The sequence below is a fragment of the Crocuta crocuta genome, unplaced genomic scaffold (assembly GCF_008692635.1).
Source record: "Crocuta crocuta isolate KB4526 unplaced genomic scaffold, BGI_CrCroc_1.0 scaffold6, whole genome shotgun sequence".
NCBI lineage: Eukaryota > Metazoa > Chordata > Mammalia > Carnivora > Hyaenidae > Crocuta > Crocuta crocuta.
The window spans coordinates 1,080,364-1,099,593 of NW_027531917.1; the positions used below are offsets into that span (position 1 = coordinate 1,080,364).

General features: G+C 34.2%; 1 protein-coding gene across 13 annotated transcripts in view; it reads right to left on the minus strand.

Annotated features, from left to right (window-relative positions):
- ZPLD1 (zona pellucida like domain containing 1) overlaps nt 1-19,230 on the minus strand; it is a 335,829-nt gene that overhangs the window by 63,199 nt on the left and 253,400 nt on the right. For 12 of the 13 annotated variants that reach the window (XM_077774868.1, XM_077774866.1, XM_077774861.1 and 9 more), the window contains 2 exons: nt 12,252-12,340; nt 11,910-12,057 (listed from right to left, as the gene is read on the minus strand). The gene's annotated coding sequence lies outside the window, so the exon portion shown is untranslated. The remainder of the gene's footprint in view (nt 1-11,909; nt 12,058-12,251; nt 12,341-19,230) is intronic. The other variant, XM_077774870.1, reaches the window with a different exon arrangement.

Genomic DNA, 19,230 nt, shown 5'->3' on the forward strand with positions numbered 1-19,230 from the left:
ATTTAATAGTTATTAAATATTTTTTATCAATATTACCTTTTAATTCTCCCTGCAGCCCTATGAGATTGTGCCTATTATACAGATGAGGACATCGAAACACATAGAGGCTAAGTTATGTAGCTTGATTTTGGTCCCTCACTAGGAAGTGATAGAGATAGCATCTGAACCCAGGTAATCTGGCTCCAGAATCCATACTCTTAAACCTGAACTATACTGTCTCCATAGCCTCCCTTCCCACACATGAAACATGAGGAGGTAAGGAGAAGTGGATAAGGAGAATTTTGACTATGACTAAATAGTTAACACCAAAGTAACTAAATTTTAAACAAGCCGTGACTAAATTTTAAACCAGGGTTATCTTGAAATGGAAAGATTTGATGTTTTCTGGCATAGGTAATAGTGGTCTCTTATGTAACTTAAGTTCACTTAAAGATAAATAACAAAAAATTCACTTGGATGTATCTAAGACACAAACTAATTGTATGTACAAGACCCTGTACAGAGATACACAATATCCATGAGCTCTTCATGGCTAGTTTTTCTTCTCACAATTGAATAGATTACTACTTTGGAGATGATATCTATGTAATCAGTCTTACAATCTCAGAAGCTGAGGACACCACAGAATCTAACACAGCCTTGAGATTCCAATCAAATCTTGATTCCAATCACATTATTTTTCTCATATTTTTGGTTTATTTTCTTCATCCATCCATCCACTGTTGTGGTGATTGTGATTTTTGTATCATTTGGTGTTAAGTTTTAGACATTTTGGTTCTTAATATTACAACCCACATTTCTTAAGGAAAAAAAGGACTTTTTCTACATAACCACAACACCATTACTAAATAATATAATTATAATTAATTTATAATAGCATCTAATATCAATTCCATATTCAGATTTCCCCAATTCACTGAAAATGTATTTTACATCTGTTTTTCCCCCAATGCAGGATCCAAGAAAAGAAACCAAAGAGATAATATAACTAAATGCAAAAGTTTATGCATTGTATTTGGGTTGTTACATCCCTTTAGATTCTTGTAATATAGAAATCCCACAGCTCTGACATCATTTTATATCTATAAGAATTCTATGGTCCTGCTAGACTAAAATAATGTCAGAAAATGCAAGATTCTGTAAAAATCAGAAATATTTAAAGCTGGACAAATGTGTTCAAGTATGTTTAGAGTCAATGAAGACAAAAGTTAATCAAAAATTAAAACTATATGGTAGATGTGGCAGGGACAAAAATTGCATAATGGATAACATGAATATCAAGAATATTAGAAATGTGAGATATGGGCTAGATGAGTTATGTGGGTTATAACAACAATAAGACCAATCTCTAATTTAACAATTCCTTGTATAGGCAATAAATAAGACTATGTTGCATGATGGTTACAAATAAGAATCTATCCATTGTTCCAGTCAAAACCTCTGACCAATAAGCAATTGCTGTTAGTTTAAAAGATAATTGCTTTCCAAGTGGATTAATATCTCTTAAATCCAGGAACTTTTAGGCATAGAAATATTTAAGATAACCAAAAATTAGAGAATTATTTCCTGTGTTAAAAGAATTGATGTACATTGGTATTCTTTTTAATTAATGTGTTAGAGAATTTGACCTATTTAATTAACTAAGGTTAGTCCTTTTATTCTGATTTAAGGTGTGTAACTGAATAAATTCAGACATTTTATGTAAAACTAACATGCTACCAAGATCATACATATTATTGATCTATTTAAGAAAATATAAAATTGTACACATTTTAAAATCTATTTTCTTATCTTTGAGCATTAGTTGAATACTTCAGATCTTTTTATAGTAGATAATTTAACTCCTACAAACATACTAAACTTCCTCTGACAAAAATTTAATATATTTTATTTCCTTTTCAATATATCATTTAACTACTTTCACATATAAAATCAAATATGCCTCAAAGACTTGTTAAAAATGATTAAATCTACTAGAATTTACAGATAAAAAGGCAGAATTTGATCTTTAAAATCTTCAAGAATAGCTAGGTTTGGTCATTTGTAATTCTAACTGAATGTTAATCTTTAAACACCTCAGAATATATTTTTCAATTATTCAATACATAAAGAAACAGCCTCACACTAAACACAGACTAAGTAGCTGTTTTGCTTCAGAAGCCATGTTAGACATAGAATTCACATCTTTAAACAGTAAATTCATACACCACATATTGCAATGCTTACACTCAGACAGTTACAGGAGAACTAAGATTGACTGAAAGGTATCAGTTTGATGTAGACTATCTCACATTTACACAGTCATAAATCAATTCATTGACTGGAATAACAGGAAGACTGAATATACTATTTAAATTAATTGCATTTCTCTCTTTTTCCCCCTAAGATTATATAGTGGAATTTGTTGATGATAAACTCAAGTTTGATGTGACTTTACTAAATGCACAGAATATACACCTCTTCATATATGTTTCTGCCCTCAAAATGTTTTTAGTTAACAGAAAAACACATTGGCTTCATAATAATAACATCAACAACATTAAAACTTCTAGAAGTTAATTTAGAATATCTTTATGACCTTGGGATAATGAAAGATTTTTTAGAAAAAAAAAAGTTTTACTATCATAAATTATAGGCTGGTCCTACCCACAACTTCCTTCTAAAGGCTCACTATGATATTTTTATTTTCATGCTGCCTATTAATTCATATAAGGCAACACTTATGTAGCATACACTAGCATGCTTCTGATTAAATATAACCATAGTCTGGGCTCTAGTTCTCATCCCATCATTGTCTGTGGTCTTGGGGAAGTCACATAATGTGCCTTACTCTCCGTTATCTCATGTGGCCAATGAAAGTTTTAACTAGAAGATGACTAAGATGATTCCCCACTATCAAGAGCCAATAAAACCATGATGTTTTAAGTATTGGAGGAGAAAATTATAATAAATTCCTCAAGGCCTTCTTTCCAAAATCTCCCTTATCAGAATTTAGGCTTTACAATATCAGGAGATATTAGAGGCCTACTGCCTTCTTGCTCTCTCCACAACAATTGATGAGGTGGCAAACATTGAATCTAGAACACCCTCATATGCTCAAACACTTGTTGTTTTATAAGAAATAAGAATCTGCAAGGCGCTTCACAGATTAATCTCAATGGTATTAAGGGAAAGCATTAATCCTTCCAGTTTTGGGCAGCTCTGTCCTACAAACAAATGGTAAAATTAAAATTACATTAAAAAATAAATAAGTTTTATACTTTTATTTATTTCTCCTTACATCTATATTTTTGTTTGTTTCCCAAAGGTCTCAAAGGCCTTTAGGAAGCAATAGTCACAGAATACAATAGGCTGCTGGTAATTTATAATAGTACTTTGTTCTGCCTCAAATACATTTTCAACTCTGTTCTCATTAATGTTCATATTTATTTATTATTTGTTGAGCTCTTTGGGGGAATGTGATATTAACCTTCATGACATCACTCTGAGGAGAACCTTGGAGTAACAGAGCTGCCTTTGTTTTTTGATGTGGGAACTGATGCGAAGTGGCTAAATGGTTTTCCTAGGTAATGCATGCTTGTTATAGATCATATACAAGAAGATAACTAAAAGCAGCTCTTGAAATAATAATTTCTAATACCCCTAAGTTAGATGTTTGATAACAACAAAATTACATACACAAAACATGATACCTTTGGTCGTGATAAAATCAGATCCACAAAAGTTTTAGCCAGTCAGATCAAGTAGTATGTATATACAAAAGCTTTACGTAAAAATCAATGTCGAAATCAGGGAAAACATAAAGTTTAAATCCTCATATAACATTTCAGTTGGCTCCATGTTAATTGTTTCTATTTCACAAATTAAAAAGACCATTCATAAATCACTGGAGGTGATCATTATTTCAAATCCTTCCTCTGGAAATCAGTAATTAAAAGGAAAGAATTAAGCATTAATCCTGATTTCCAAGTAACAGCAGTATTTCTGTCTTAAAATGACTTATTAATGGGGTGCCTGGGTGGCTCATTCAGTTAAGCATCTGACTTTGGCTCATGGTTTGTAAGTTCAAGCCCCACATGAGGCTCTGTGCTGACAGCTTCAGATTCTGTGTCTCCCCTTCTCTTGCCCATCCCCTGCTCACACTCTCTCTCTCTCCATCTCTCAAAAATAAACATTAAAATAAATTTTTAATGACATCAAAAAAAAGTGTATGCGTGTGTGTGTGGAAACTATGGTAAAATATTAAAGTTTATACTATTATTTTGATCTCTTGTATATTTGAAATTTACAATAGAAACAAAATCAAGTGATCTACAGCTCACTTATACTAACTGTGGTATCTTAGGTAACCCACTTTACTTCTCTTGGACCATTTTGTTATCTATAAAATAAGGACGATCTAAGTGACTAAATAATTATAATTAGGTTACAGAACCTTTGAAAAATATTTCATTCTTTTTCTAGTAGCATACAGGAAAAAAGCAGAAGTCAGCCTATTTATAGGATCAAAGTCAATGATGTCAAGACATTGGAGAATTGAAGTTCTAAAGGGAGAATAGTTATCACTTCTTAAGAAGAGAACTTATGAGCTTTTGTATCTTCAATGAGATTAAAGTAATTCTAACAAAATCATAGCCCTTGCAATAGCCAGTTCTAGGAATATAAGCTATAACTCTAGTTACCACATTTCAGCTTCTGTCTCATAAAACCAAAATTTGTGTCTGGGATCTGAAGTCCCATGAGAGCTGTAGAGATAGCTGCAGGCCACAGTAGGTAAGGTCCTTAAAGTGGATCTTTGTCAATAAGTGAGAGGGAAGCAGGTGAACAGAAAGAAGAAGGTAAGCAATTGGATATATTATGGTGAATGAGATTACGGATAATGTTGTACCATAACTGTAAGTCAGGGCCTTTGGCAAATTTAAACCTAAATCCTTAAGGCATGGAGATCCCACTTCTTTAGGAGATTTTATTTCATACTATTGTGGTAGGGGTTCCATGAAGAACAGTTTGAAACTGAGGCTCATCATGACAAAAATGTCTCTGACCTGAAGATTTACACAAAAGATGTTACCCAGCAATACACAATTAATTGCCAAATGAATGCCAATGAGTATTTAGTTTGGTCTATTCTTGGATGACTCAGAAAAAAGGGGATAAAATATAAATGAAAAGAATAGAAATGACGTCTTTGAAACACTTAATCTCATTTTCTCCTACGTGTGGCATTTGAAAATCTAAATAAAATAATCCTCTTCTCTAAATACAAGTCTTTACTGAACAACAACAACAACAAAAACCCAGCTTTGTTTTCAAACTATCTGTACACATCCAGAGAGGTTTCAAACTATCTGTACACCTCTCAGACCTTGTTGAAAATCATGGGTTTAGATTAGAAGAATCTTTTTAAATAAATATTGTGCGAGGATGTTAGTTTAGTGGGTCAAGAACAGCATTTTTTGTGAAATAGAATAGTTTGGATGAAAGATAGTGGAATAGGGTAAAATGGACTATTTTTATAAAATGTTTATGTACTAACTCTGTATGTGTGTTTGAGTGAGTGTATACTAGATTTCAATGTAAAATACCTGACTGTGAGTCATACTGGAAAGTTTGAAACCCATTAGTCTAGAACAAGGTACCAACATGGGCTGAGTGTCCCTACCCACAAACATTGATTGGCCTCACAGAAGAAGCAAGCTAAAGGAAAATGACATTCCCAGATTGAGCTCCCCACAAAAACAATGTTGAGAAAAAATGTTTTTCCCATGCTCTAAGTAAGGACTTGAAATAAGATTATAGAGTGTGATTGATTATTTATTGGTTTATGTCTTAGGAGGACGTTTGTTATATATATTAAGGAAGCAGAGGCAATAGATACTTGCTTAACAAAGTTAGTGAATTGAAAGAGAAAATTAGGAAGGAAACTAGAAGACAATGAGTATATAGAAGAAATTTTTCTACAGAGGGAATGCTTTGATAGCAGAGAAGAGAAATGCAAAGGAAAATATTCCAGGAGCTATAATGACAGTGTTTTTCTCCTTTGCTCATTGGTACAATGTTATAAATAATCCATAGGGGATGAAAACTGAAAGCTCTTTTCCTTTCTGTTCCCTGATGGATGAATAAAATGTCATCCCCTTTCGCAGAGCAGGGAATTAATAGCTTTTATTGAGTTAACAAAGGATGAGGACTGGCATTTTTAGTTACTATTTTGCAGGGATGAATTCTGCCGGTACAATCACAGGAACGCAGTACAATCTCCTTTAGCACTTTAGCAAGAAAACACCACATTTTTAAGGCAGCTGTCTAGGATGAGGGGTATGAAATATAGCTAGGAAAATCAAACTCCCAGCCTTGCTTTCACTGCACCATGCTTATTAGCCACCTTGATCAAGCAATCAGAGATCTGAGCAGTACAAAATAAGACCATTGGAAAGCATAAATACCATTGTTCAAAATTCCAAGTTCAAATCTCTAGTTGTCTCTAGATAACTAGCTACCTGAGTGAGACTCATCCAACCTGTGAATTTTGTGTAAGAAATCATAGACTAATTTCTTCTTGTTCTGTATCACTGTCAGAAAGCCACTTTTTCAAAGTTGTGGTAGGCCCAAAACAATTAAAATTCATTTTAATCTTTAATAGAAATAAGAAAATACATTTATTGGAGAAAAACTAAAAAGAAATTTAAAACCCAAATAAAAATGTGAAGTTAATATTTTGTATCCATAGAAGAGTTACCTGAGTTAACCTGAGGAGTTTTAAGAACTACAGATACCCAAATCTCTCACCCCAGTTATTCTACGGGCCATCCAGGGTTGAGTACCACTGAGATAAAAGAATGAGGTTTTGCCATATTTGAGGTTTCATTTATAATTATCTTTTTTTTATTAGTTAGCAGATTCTTTTTTTAATTCATCATGGCTCCACAACAGAAATCTGAAAATAGAACCTGTAAGAAAGGACAGTGTTACTTAATGTCACAACATGGTAGCTTAGGCCTGTGGGACTCAGCCAGTCAGCAACATAATACAATTACAAAACTACAGAAACTAACATAAGGCTGAGTTTTTATCGCTTTGATTCTGTTCTGGCCAGTAAAGTGAAAGGTACAGAATCAGAAGCAGAACATTTATAGGAAAAGAAGTAGGGCTCTTTTATCCCCCACTGGGAGCTGTTTTCCTCTTATGGCTCTTTTCTGATCAAATGATGTAGTATTACATGTTTCCTTAAATAATCATGACACTTGACACCATGGCTGATGAAACCTACAGCCTGATCATGTCATGTACTTGCTTAAAACCCTTCATCATCTTCAACACCTTTCAGGAGAAAACCCAACTCTATGATGTAGCAAAAAAAAAAAAGAAAAACTCCTGAAATAAGATTGCGATGCACCTGCCCAACTTCAGATCTCTATTCCAATACCCGTTCTACCCACTCTCTACTAACCATTCCCAAAGATGAGAAGTTATTTCACACACACATTCATTCCTTTGCTCATGTTGCTGCCTCAGTCTACAAAGCTCCTCCTCCCAAATCCACCCCTTCTTATCAGGAACATCTCTGCATTCAACCCTTGGACAGTTAGCTCACATATAGCTCTTCTTTCAGATATTGCTCTATCAAGACAGCATTTCCTACTTGTAGAATTGACCATTTCCTATTCTGCTTCCACCGGAGTCACTGTGCCATTCTATAATAGCAGTTCTAAAATGTACTACATTGAAGTCAAGGCTTATCAGCATCAACACTATTGACATTTTAGACTATATACTTGTTTTTTATAGGATGTTCTAACAACATTGTACAATGTGTAACAGTATCCTTGGCTTCTTCTCACTCCATGCCAAGAGTACTCCCACTCAAGTCATGACACCCAGAAATATCTCCAGATACTGCCAAATGTTTCTGTGGGAGAATGGGTTCAAAATCGCCCCAATGACTTAGATGTACATCTTTGTTTTCCCCAAATAAACCTGTAAGCTTCATAAAAGCAGGAGTATTATGCTCACTTTTGTATTTAGGATCTAACAAAGTGCCACGTCCACTGTAGATTCTCAGGAAATGTTTGTTAAATACATTACTATTGTATTTATGTTATAAAAGAGACAGCACCGTACTACCGAAATGTAGAAAATCAAGTATATCACCATCTAGTCCTGATCAAGATAATCCTTTACTTTTTAAAGATTATGTCATTAATGAAACTGAAACTTTCAATTTCAACACAACATTAGTTAAATTAAAATCCCTAAATCAACACTCCGACCACTAGAAGTAATTTATATTTATTTATATGATTTTAATACATAAGAAAATGAGATTGGGGTCTAAGAATACATCTACGTATATAAAACTCTTGGATTAAAATTGCTTGAATTAGTTAATTGATTCAGTTTTTTAAAAACAATTTCATACTTTAATGTTCTCTAAGTAGCTTTAAGTAATTGCTTCACTTTTTAAAAAATATATTCAGCTTGCACTTTTTATGCCCTGTAAATTTTTTTTCAGCTTTTATAAACTAAAAAGCATCAAACTTAATACAATCCCTTGCTGTCTCCTTTTCATTCCATTAACATTGAAGGCACATGTTCTTATGATAGAATTGACAAAACAAGGGATTTTTAGAAACCAGAAATATATTACTTTAATTTTAAATACTTATTCAAAATAAGTTTCAAAATAGAATTGCTGTGCCAGAATTCACATGTATGAGCACAAATAAGCATTATCCACAAATACACATGTTTTTAAAATGTATATACTCTATGGTAATGATTTTAAGTCTCTAAAATATTAGTTTTTCATTATTCAATAATTTTAACTTCTTATATCCAAATTATGATAAATTACATTTGAAATAGAAAGAAAGTTAGTCATAGTTCTTTCCAATTTCAAATTATAAGTTATCTAAAAAACAGTTTAATCTGAAAGTACTAGTCATGTAATTTACAGAAGGTTTATATTCAGTGGTTTAATGACGGTATGTTCAACTGAGAGATAGTGTAGTTATATGAGCTCTGGTTACTTATTTGTTGAGCATCTTGGACCAAATATACTTTAAATTCTAACATATGACACTAACCAGTCTTCATTTTTTTCTTACTCTTTCTAATGACTTAGTTCATATTAAATGAGTAAGGTCTTAGTGAAAATTTCAAGTTAACATCATTTTACAGGGAATTTGAACTTTATAAACAAATAAAGCCATTGACGTTTTCATTTAACCTCAACCACCTTTTAACAACAGACAAAAATGCCCTTTGTGTTTAGCTTCTGGATCTTTCCATGCATAGCAACAGAAATAACAAAATCGCCATAATAATCTAACTTAATTTTTCGGTTCTTAAGGCTTGGCAGCTTTTTATTTTTCTTCAGACTTTGGCATCACAATATTTTCTAAACGTTGTTGTTATGTTTTAAAAATCCACAGAAATCCAGGCATATAATTTTATTTTTTTATATTTCTTAATGTACAATTATGGCTTATTGTGAATTCTAGAAAATTAACCCTTTAAACTAGGGGTCAGTGACCTATGCCCTGCAGGCTTAATTTTGCCCAACACATACTTTTGTATGGACCATGAACAAAGGCAGATTTCACATTTTTTAATGCTTGAAAAGGAGTAAAAAGTAGAATAATATTTCATGAAAAGGGAACATTACATGACATCCTTATTTCAGTGTCTATAAATGAAATGTTATTGGAGCACAGCTACACTCATTTGTGTACATATTTTCTGTAGCTACTTTTGAGCTACAATGGCAGCTTTAAGTGGTCCTGATGAGGACCCACAAAGGCTAAAATTATTTACTCTGTGGACCTTGCCAACCCCACTTTAAACGTTACTATGTGACTCTGTATAACATAATACATATGTTGGGGAAACAAGACACAATACATTTCTCAGGACATTCTTTTCAACCAATATCATTTTATTATTTTTTTCATTAATACCTTTTTCTGTAAGCCCTGGTAAAAACCACTGGTCATTAGTAATAAAATATTTCCCATAACATTCATTCCATATTTGGAAAAGTATTATCGAACTGGTCAAATCGATCATTTTCTTTTTTGACGTATACCTTTCTTTACCACATCACTGAAGTCTCAAGAGTTTGGAATTTCGATGATTCCCCACTCAAAATAAACTTAGCTACTTAGTAACAACCAGCAATGACTCTGAATCTATGAAGCTCAGTCTAATGTTTACGTTATCAAGTCTTGGTAAAGCTCTTATGCCTGGTTTCTAGTTACAACATTTTGTAATGAAGACAAAATGCAGCAAACCAGACCAAGCTTAATTTATAATCTTGACCCAGTTTAAATTCCAGCTTAAATACAAAATTAAAAAAACAGCACAGATTTGGTAAATTAACCAAAAATTTGAATTCCTTGCAAGCAAACATTGCTAATAGGTGTTTAAATGATACAAAAGATTATCATCCTCCACTAATGATCTTAATCCTATTCAAGCTATTGAAAAGACTACAAAAACATAAATCTTCAGTAATTCACTGTTTGATACCATAACTAAATAGATTACAGTCTGAGCATCTGCTCATGGTTCAAAAGTTATCTTTGAAATAAGATTTCCTAGCAGAAAAATCTAATTTTTCATTATCCTCTGGATCATTATCATAGGCCTTCTTAAAAGGGGGTAGGGGAAAGTTTTAAATGTCTTGAAAGGAATGTAGAATTTGTCACGCTATCTAACATGACCTGGTTTTTATATTATGTGGCTGTTAACAATAACCATTACTATATTTTATTTTGAGGACGTTACTGAAAATGCCTAAAATGAAAGTACATGCAGCATATTTATAGATTTTTATATTTAGCCAAGTATTATAATAGTCTGTAAAGAAAAATAAATAAAAATCACTTAGGAACATTAAAAAATGTAGAACTAACAACAGTGTTCAAATAATAGCTCTGATATGTGTCTCATAAGATAAAGCTGGTGACTAAAGAGTGAAATAACAAAGAAATATTCTATAATATATTAAAAGAAATATTAGGCTTTTAACTAAATACAACCTCTTTGCTGTTGCTACCAAAGTTATTTAAACTGACAGTTTAGATTGTTCTTCTTTGGACCCTAAAATGAATTATAAGAATTCAACTCACAGTAGCAAAACAAATAATGTCATAATCCTGAGAACCAAAAAGATTATTATCTCAAACACATGAACTTAAGAAGTGAGAACCCTAACATCACAAACAACTGGTTTTACCAAAGGTCATCTTAAAATGGAAGGAGACTTAGAGGTCACCCAAGAAATGGGAATCACCATGATTGCTCCCAGGTTACATGAGATTCCATGTGAATTCTAATAATATGAGGCTCATTTTTAAAATTATTTTCATTTAACAGAAAATCAAACCATAATTATTTTCAATTATCATGTCATCTTTGTAATTAGATATGATTCCACCCATATTCAATCAGATTTTCTGGTAGGATGGAATCTTGATAAGATACCTCACTAATGGAACATCTGTGGGCTGGGGCTGACTGGCAGCAGACAGTGGATGGAACTCCAGCCTGAAATACAATGGTGTAGCAAATAGCGTACAACTTTTCACCTCAGATGAAGCTGCCAAAAGATTAAGTCCATTCTCCAAATCCAACCCAAATGTTTGGGATGACACTGCAATTCACAACATAAAAATTTTTTATAGCTTTCTGCCCTCAAATATGGGAAGATGTTTTTCGTTTCCTTTTGCAATATTTAAGATACTCCCCAGCCCAACCCCAACCATCAATGGAACCACACTACCAGAAGAGTTTTACCAGAGATCACCTTACATCATAAAAGATTATTAAATTAAAATGAATTTTCTGTGCCTACTAAAAAGCCAGCATTTGTGGTCACTTTAGGTGGCTCAGCGCCGGGCACTTACCCAAGCCCTTGGTTCTGCAGAATCAGCTGTTCTCCATGTGCCTGGTTCTGCTGCATGTGACTGAGTGTTCAAATGCCTGGTGTTATCAAACTCTTTCAAAAAAGATTCAACCCTTCAAATGAGAGTAGAGTTGCTCATTATGAAAAGCCTTTAAAAAAAGAGAGAGAGAGAGAGAGAGAAAACCTGGATTTTCGACAAGCAAATGCTTCCACGGTCTCAGAAGGTTTTGCAAGACTAATCATCACCAACATGAAACTTGAGCTCATCTTTTATAAACCTTTGTTTCCTTCCAACTACATCTCTTTCAATTTTCATTTCAATCCTTTATTCCTCTTCTCCTACCTGCTTTTGATCTTCTGTTTTATTCTGCACAGAAGTCTTGAGTGGTATGTGTGAAGTGAGCCATCGTCAGCCTGATGAGGGAAAGCCCGCTGGTCCAGAAAAGAAAAAAAAGAAAAAAGATCATAAAGTAAGAAACAAGGCCTGAGATTGCATTGGGAGTCAATCTGCACAGTTATCAATGTCCTGTTATGCTTTGTGAAAGATGCCTGGTCCTTTCAATACTGCATTTCATGTAGTGAGGAAAATGGGATATGGAATATCATCGTGAAAACTGGTTTGATTGGGATAATAATGACTAAGAGGCTGTCAATGCAAAAAACCCAACAGGACCCAATTGTAAAGGAGTTAGACACTGAACCTGCTTCATAATCCATGCTTTTGTTTAGGGGCCTCCTAACAACACAGCCCACCAGCCTTTGGAGCCCTTGGACCCAGTTGGACGTCATCTAAGCCTTCCACCCCACTAACTATTCTGATTTCTCATTGGGAAGGAAATTGGGAAGCTGGGATTCAGGCATCATGGAAAGCTTTTCAAGATATTTTGACCAAAGGAAAGTTTTACTTTATGCACTACTGTGTTTAGGGATGACCATGTGGCAGATTGTGAAGCCCATTGTGTGGATTTATATTACTCTGCCAGCTGTTTAATAATAATGGCTATCCTGAAAAAGCACACTGCTTTATCAGTAATACCCTGGCATATATCTTTATAAAATTTTATCTTATTCAGTTGGCTCAAGATACTTTAACAACATTTATGTTCTCAATTGCTTCTGTGACAGAGGCAAGTTGCCTATGGCTACTGTGAACTGAGATTAAAATCTAAGAGTTCAGCCTTTTAAGATTTCTAGTCCATTCCCTGAACCACATTCTTTCCCTAAATGGTAAGTGAACTTAAAGCTAATGTAACTACTAAAAAATAATAGCTGGAGGCCCTCACATCGCCTTCTACGTCCTGTTTAGTGTTGAGAGAAAGTTGGTCTTTTTATACCAAACAAATCCAAGTTCATGTTTTTCAGAGAAGTGTCAGCTCCATAAACTTATAATTCTAGTCTACTCATGAGTAAATATGAGATACATGAATCTACCAACCTTTTTGAATACCATTAATATGGATTTCCTTACATATTCTTTTGGTTAAGAACTCTTATTAAAAAGATAAAAATGATTCTAGGAAATCTCTTTTAGGGCTTCCTAATTATGCTGACAGGAACTGCTGCTTTTCTTCACTATCCAGGGGCTGGTTTTCTCTATAATGAAGCTTTTGAGCTAGACGTTTTCAAGCGATGTTTCAGGTTTTGCTTTGAATATGTGTCTGCCATGTTCTTTACCCTTTTGAAAGTTAAAATGAAAACGCAACAGGTTCAAGCATCAATTAATAAATTCTGTCATTTATAGAAAAAAGTCAGTAGCCTCTATCCTATGAGAAAATGAGCATTTCATAAATATTGAAACCACTACCCACATTCTCTATAAGTTGGTTAGCTAAAAAGACAGTAATTCCATTAGAGGCTTTCAGCGAGGAAAAGATAAAACAGTTGAGATAAAGTAACTGACATTATTTGTTATTATTTTGCCATTAAAATGTAGTGAACAGTAATGTCATACATTCCACTAGCTTCTAAGGGAGAATTTTACCAGTTTTCTGAAAACTCGGAGCCCTTTATTAAGGGATTTCTTGTCGTACAAGCTATGTGACTTAGTTGAATATTTGATTAGTTGTACATGCAGCATATGCTTATATCAGAGAATAATTTTAGCTATATAAAATATTCATCAGTATTTGATAGCACCAGAAATGGAAATCTGAGCAGTTATCCTGTCAAAGAAAAAAAAAGGATTTACTTAATATTTCATAATCAGACGAAAGGCAACCAATGAATGCCCTTTAGTTCCTAGAGAAGGTTGAATTCAGACTGCAAAGGCACCCTGACCAGTAGTTGTTCCCTCAAACTAGATGGCTCACTCCCAACTTCCTCTAAAAATCATATTACTAAACCCTCAATGACTAGACGGCTCCAGCTAAAAATGAAAGTAAAAGAGCCTCCTTGTCTCATGGAGCTATAATAAACATAGTTAGTAAGTCAGTATGCCTGGATCTTGCTTACAGGAGAGTTCCAGCTTTTCTATCACTCAGTATAAATATCTTTTCACTATATACCAGTGAGATTTTATCTTTTTGTTATTAGAGTCAAACATGGAATGACGAAATTGACCAGAAGTTTGTGTCGTGGGCAAGGGATAAAGGTTGATTTCCACTGTCTCTCACAAAGTTCTCTCTCCATGATGGAACTGCTCCTAGGGCTGTCTTTGCCCTCTTCACCTTGATATGTACACTTGCTTCCCAGATGATGCCACCTCATCCAGTTGTAAAGCACTTACAATTTTCTAGCATACTACATAATTTACTTACTTATAGATCTTCTCCCTCCTGATGCATGCCTGAATGTAATCCCTCCTGTGTATTCTTATTCCCTAAAGCTTGCTTATTACTCAGGGGAATGAGTATATCAGTGTGGTATATCAGTGGCACTCAATAATAGATTTTGAATTAATGAATGAACAAAGAAAGTAAAGGATTACAGAAAATGTCTGTAATTCTTTCTTCAACTTGTAAGTGGAGAAATATGCTTCTTCCATAGTTACAGGAAAAGGTAAAGACCAGCTTTACCATAGTATTCTATTAAAGCAAAGTTTTGGCTTCACACTAAAGAACTGTATTATAAAATAAACATAAGAACTTTGTACCTCTATGCTTGGAGGAGTTTTTACCATCTGAATGTTTAGCCTCAGATTTTTTTTTCAGGATTCCTTTTTGTTTTAAAATGGACCCAAACTCAATGATATAAAGGAACTCATAAACGTCTGTATGTTGAGTTTTTACTTTGATTGATATAACCAATTAATGCAGCAGCCAGAAAATAGTTTTTGGTATCATAGATTCTCCCAACCAATTTACTGTTCATTTTCTACTGTCAGGTGGGCATCTCATAGCTGTACCCCCACGGGCTACTCACAAGAGAGCTGAGTTGTAGGTGCTATCGGTTTTTCAGATACTTATAAAATCAATTGTAACCCATACACTCTTATACACAAATAAATTACCCCTATGTCCTAGTGGGATTTCAGTCCACACAGAATTGTACACAAATTATAAATACAGATTTAGCCACACTTGAAAGACCGTCCACGTAAGCTTTATACATAGGTGCAATCGATTTCTCAGCGCAACAAGTAATTTCACCAAATATTTCTAATCTCAAGAGTCTAAACCCTGAATAAATTAGCCTTACTTCTTGATCAGCATAAGCTGTTAGTTGTTAAGTTAGCAAGCAGCAATAGACTCAAGTGTTATTTTATGGTAGGAATTGTTGCACCACAAAAGGGGAAAATGTTATTAAAGGAATGTTGAATTTATTACTTTAAGACCATCAGTGGAAATACTGATAGATTGTTGTTCTTATATCACATGATACTTAAAACCTCTGTTTTCAGGTATTTCTAGAAACTCCCCTTACATATAAGATTTACTGATATATTCTAGATGCTTTCACTGAAGAATTCATGGTGATGAGAGTATTTATAGTACTATAATTTCTTGCTAGTTATTTATTTACAGATGATCAATTCCAGGAACTAGCTTTACTAGGTATCTGATATTGAATAACTTCAAGAAAGCTTTTAAATCATCCCTACATTTATAAGGCATTTCCTTGTTTCTTGGATTTCTTAAGCACTCTCATTTCTGGAAATACCTAATCAAAAGCATTAAATTTAAAATAATTGTAAATTAGAGTACTGAGGGCTACAGAAGCGCAATTACTGTATGAGTTCACCAATATGGTCCTATTTGCCAATAAAAGCACTGAAATTGTGGTTTATATTTCCAGAAAATCTTTGTTGAAAGCCACAAACTGGATAATGGTAGGAAAAATTGTTCTAATCATATCTCTATTGTCATAATAATGCAGGCCCATCCTTTTCAAAAAAAAATTGTAAGAAATTTCTAAGCCAGAAACATAGGATTCCATAGTAGTTTCAATACACATTCCAGAAAGGTGGGAGTTTGTCCTGTACTCTTTGGTTAAATTGGGCATCATCTCTTTTAAAGAACAGGAAACAAAACTTCAAGGACTACAAAGACTGGAAGATAATTTAAGTAAGTATATGAGCCCCCTGGTGAATGGGCATAGGGCACATAGTGTCAGGAAGGAATCAATTGGAGAGCACAAAGCTTGCCTAAAGGCAAAAATGGTTACCCATTTTCAGGAGATTGTTGCCATCCAGGAATACATTATATATCATTGTGAGAAATTCAAGTTTTTCAAGATAAGAGCAGATAAAGGATTTTATTTGCAACCGCCTGACTTTTATATGCTGCCTCATGTTTCTAAATCATTTTCACATATTTGGACTGGATTACACTTTCGGGCTACCAGTTTGCCACCTTGTCTAGAAATATGAAACATCAATGGTATTTTCTTATTAGAAAAAAATGAGATAGTTTCCTGCTAAGATTTTGTTCTTTTCATTTTTTGTTTGTTTTCATTCTTCTTCTTTTTTTTTTTTTTTTTTTTTGGNGAGGGACAGTGAGAGAGGGAGAGAGAGAATCTTAAGTGGGCTCCAAGTCCAGCACAGAGCCCAGCACAGAGCCCGATGCTGGGCTTGATCTCACAGCCATGGGATCATGACCTGAGCTGAAATCAAGAGTAGGACATGTAACTGACTGTACCCAGGCACTCTGATCTTGCTCTTTTTAGACAGTACTGCCCAATTAGCTGGCAGTCACATTTGTCTGAGTCACAGAGTGAATTTTGTGCACCCATTTATACATTCATTATACTAAATAACCATGAGGAAGAACATCACAGTTTAATTTATATATTTTTATCATATAATAAAGTACCACATCCGGAAGAGGAATATACTAAGTTCAAATGTACCATCTTGATATTAGTTTTACTATAACCACATCAAGGTGGATAGGTCATACCTTTTTGACATCGTCAGGAAGGTATTCAGTAGCATTATTCTAACAAAAGAGAGAATAGAGATGAAGAACAAAATATTTTCTAGATTTTCAAACCTATTGCTTTGACCCATAGAAACATATGCTATGGGGGCATGTGAGTGGCTCAGTCAGTTGAGCATCTGAATCTTTTTTTCAGCTCAGGTCATGATCCTAGGGTCTTGGGATCAAGCCCTGTATCAGGCTTTGTGTTGAGCATGGAGCCTGCTTAAGATTATCTCTCTCACTCTGCCCCTCCCTAACTTGTGTGTGCTCTCTCTCTCTCTCACACTCTCTCTCTCTCAAATGAAATTAAAATAAAATAAAATAAAATTTAAATAGATGAAAATGCAATGCCTGTGGGAAATTATTCACTCTCTGAGTTTCTTCCTAAATGGCACAATATTAATCAATTTTTCTTCATCATCATCATCATCATTTTTTAAAAATGCATCTAACTCCTCTCCATGTAGCCAACATTAAATATAGCCATAAGAGTATGTAGAGAGATAGAGATGACAGAGAGAAATGAGGTGATAGAGATGATAGAGATAGAGGGAGAGGCAGAGGGAGAGAGCTATATGTTATTGGTCCTGTTTCTTTGCAGAACCCTGACTAATACAGCAAGCTAATGTCATACCTGTTTCTGCTAGATTCCATATCCCCTACTTAACAACTTTACAGATACTTATCTTTTCAGTTTTTATTTGTCTGTACCCAAAATGAGGAAACTTATATGTATTCACAATGAGCTTTATCTTCTTACAGTCAACTCATTATTCCTGGCTGAATGATTCTTTTGAAGGCCTGATTCTGGTGTGCCATGTATTCACTGTCTGCTCATCTTTGCCTCAAATACAGAAGATAGAATCATATTTGCTTCATCAAGGTTAGCTTTTGAAGTCAGATGCATGTAAAAGTTAGTTGATTTTCTAAGGAAATGGTCTACAGCAGCCATAGTCACTGTGCATGTTGGAATATTGTTACTATTTTTTCCCCAAGCATAAAAGCTACCTTACCTTATTACAGTCTCAGAAGAGACCAAACCCTTTGAATGAATAATCCCAAATCAGTGTTGAATTGAGCCCATGTACTCCAAGAGGATTTAGACCATCTGCAAATTCTGCTGGGCAAAGTCTTTCTTTTACATATGCCCAGGTTTGGAGAGGCAGAATCCAATTTGCCTCCAGCTCCCATCTTTTCATCCCACAGTTAAATACTTTGTTTATGTAAAATAAACTTCTGCAACCATTTTGTATTATTTGAAAGCCAATTTATTGCTTCCCCACAATAAACATAGATGGATGTATTAAAAACACTAAAACAGTATTTTGAAAACACACAGTTCTTTCTTAGGATCTGGTGTCTGTTAAAATTCTTTCCTGAAACATTTGTTAACCTTTATATAAACAATTATTAGGTCAAATATTTTTTCCCATTTTGCCCAATAAATGTTTTGGAAGTGATTGTCATTACATTTTTAAATATGACGGAAATAGATTGGTATACTCATCTGACCATCCTTCCCCACCCCCGCTTACCCTTTTTCTGAACACAGACATGTGTAGTCAGCCTTTCACAAACAAGGAATCCATTCAGGACTCAGGTGCTCGGGCCAATTCCTACTCAACAGGTTTCCTATGCACCTGTAGGTGCCAAACAGCCACTCCTGTGTTCCTCCAAAAGAATTCTTAACAGAGAGGGGATTAAACTCTAAGTGGCTTCCTGATTTCACCATTTCTGCAGTCCAGTGTTAGGTTGCTGAAAGATTACTTCATTTGTACCATCAGGAGCCTAACAGGCTTTAGAAACTGAGTGAAACTGAGTGAATGATGTAATGATTTGTGTGTGTGTGTGTGTGTGTGTGTGTGTGTGTGTGTGTGAAGTATTGGAGTAGCTAGCAATCTGTTGCATTAAAAGCATATAAACATTTTTGTGCATCTCTTCATTTTTTGAAAAAACTTTTCTGTG